This window comes from Boleophthalmus pectinirostris, unplaced genomic scaffold (assembly GCF_026225935.1).
Source record: "Boleophthalmus pectinirostris isolate CB_2022bp ecotype Guang Dong unplaced genomic scaffold, ASM2622593v1 HiC_scaffold_5, whole genome shotgun sequence".
Taxonomy (NCBI): Eukaryota; Metazoa; Chordata; class Actinopteri; order Gobiiformes; family Gobiidae; genus Boleophthalmus; species Boleophthalmus pectinirostris.
In genome coordinates, this window is record NW_026571404.1 from 1 (window position 1) to 2,500 (window position 2,500).

Consider the following 2,500-nt stretch of genomic DNA (forward strand, 5'->3'; position numbering starts at 1 on the left):
AACCAGGACTGAACCAGGACTGAACAGGACTAAACCGAACCAGGACTGAACCAGACTGAAGCACTGAACTGAACCCAGGACTGAACCACTGAACCGGACTGAACCAGGACTGAACCGGGGACTGAACCGGGACTTAACGGGACTGAACCGGGACTGAACCGGACTAACCCAACAGGACTAAAACCAGAACCAGGACTAAACCAGGACTAAACCAGGACTGAACCAGGACTGAACCAGGACTAAACCTGGACTTTGCCTGTTCTTCTTCAGGTGTTCGTGAACTTTGCGAAGCAGCAGAGTGACAACCTGGAGCAGGAGGTGGTGGAGGTTGCGCCCTCTGCTGGACAGTCTCCTCTGCAGAAGATCCTCAGTCTGTTAAAGTCTCGCTCGGTTCAGACTGAACTCTCGGCTCTGATCAGCGACGCCCCCGAAGACCTGAGCGAAGACGAAGGACTCATCAGCTTCGAGGAGGAGCGGGTCAGTCTGGGTAGACCTGGTTTAGACCTGGTTTAGACCTGGTTTAGAGCTGGTTTAGTCTTGGTTTAGTTCTGGTTTGGTCTGGTGTCCCGTTGATTTGAAGTTTTCTGCCGCAAAATATTTGATTTTATCCTTTTCATTTTCATGACATTGGATTTTAGTCCCAGTTTTGGTCCAGTTTTGGTCCAGTTTTGGTCCAGTTTAGTCCAGTTTTAGTCCAGTTTTAGTCCAGACCATGTCACATTTTGTTTGAGTTTAATCATGTTCTCCCAGACTAATATAATGTGTTTCTTGATGATGCAGTGATGGTCGTTTTTGGGTTTTTGAGTCTTTGGGTCTTTGAATTTTGGGGTTTTGGTCTTTTTTAGGGGTTTGGGGTTTTTTGGGTCTTTGGGTTTTTGTCTAAAATTTTAAGAGCTTGTTTCTGTTTTATTTTTCATTGATTTGAGAGTTTCATTTTGTTTTTGACGTTGACGTTCCGCTCTCGTTCTCTCGTTCTCTCTCTGTTCTCGTTCTCAGGTGCATTTGTCCTTTAACACCGACACTTTGTGCTGAGGAGAAAAACTCTGATCCAGACAGAACCAAACTCGACCCGAGAACCACCTGCCCCCGTCTCACCACCAGCCAATCACACGAGCCGCACCTGCCTCTGCACCTGCCTCTGCACCTGCCTCTGCACTTGTCCTGCACCTGTCCACCTGTCCTGCTCTTGTCTCCACCCATGTCAAAAAGAACGCACCTTTTCTCTGGAAATATATTAAATATTTTTTACACAAAAAAAAACAAGACAATAAATTATTCAGCACAGATTTTTTTGAGCCTCAAATGTTTCAGAGTGTAAATTCAGAGTGTAAATTCAGAGTGTAAATTCAGAGTGTAAATTCAGAGTTTCACATGTTCACAGCAGAGACTCCGGGGCTCAGACCAAAGCAGCTGATCCAGAGTCCGACTCAGAAACAACCAGGACAAAAATCCAATTCAAAATCTGATGAATTCTCTTCCAAATGTTTCCCTCAATCAGCTGTGATGATGATGTCATAGACTGTGATGACGTCATAGACTGTGATGACGTCATAGACTGTGATGATGTCATAGACTGTGATGACGTCATAGTCTCAGACGGGGTCAGAGGTCAGGTTCTCTCGGTCACTCTGGACTTTACCGTGAACTCTGTAAAAGCTCAAATCACAAATCGCACACAGACCTGGAGTTGTGTTTTGTTTCATTCACACATTTAACTCACAAACTCTCAAACTGAAAACACTCCGTTCCACTTTGTGACATCATCGTGTGGTGATACAGGAAGTGCTCCACTGTGTTTTTAAACTCCACAGTGTTTTTCACTAGAATCATCTGGATCGTTTCAGTCCCGGAGTCGACGATCTCGACTGAACTAAAAGGAAAAGGAGCTGAGAACTTGGAAACTACCACTTCATGACATCACAAGGTGGAACAATGTGTGAATGAAACAAAACAGAACTCAGTTTGTGACAAGGAACATGAGAACAGTAGAACATTAGATCATTAGAACATTAGAACATGGGTTTAAGCTCAGAGTTTGCGTGCTACAGGAGCTTTAATCTGATTGGTCGGTAGAACACGGTGATGTCATCGGACCACTTTGTGATGTCACAGACGGACGAATGTTCAGGACGCGGATCTATTTTTGCATTTTTTATTATTTATGTGAAAAAATTTAATGTTCCTCACTGTGAGAACGACAAAGACTGAACCAGGACTGAACCAGGTCTAAACCAGGACTAAACCAGGATCGAATCAGGATTAAACCAGGACTAAACCAGAACTAAACCAGGACCGAATCAGGACTAAACCAGAACTAAACCAGGACCGAATCAGGACTAAACCAGGACTGAACCAGGTCTAAGTCCAGTGTGTTCATCAGCACTAAACAAGTCTAAGCAAAGACTTAACTCATATCAAACCAGGACTAAACCAGGACTAAAGGACTAAACCAGGACTAAATCTGGACTAAACCAGGACTTATTCTGGTCTAAACTTGTAC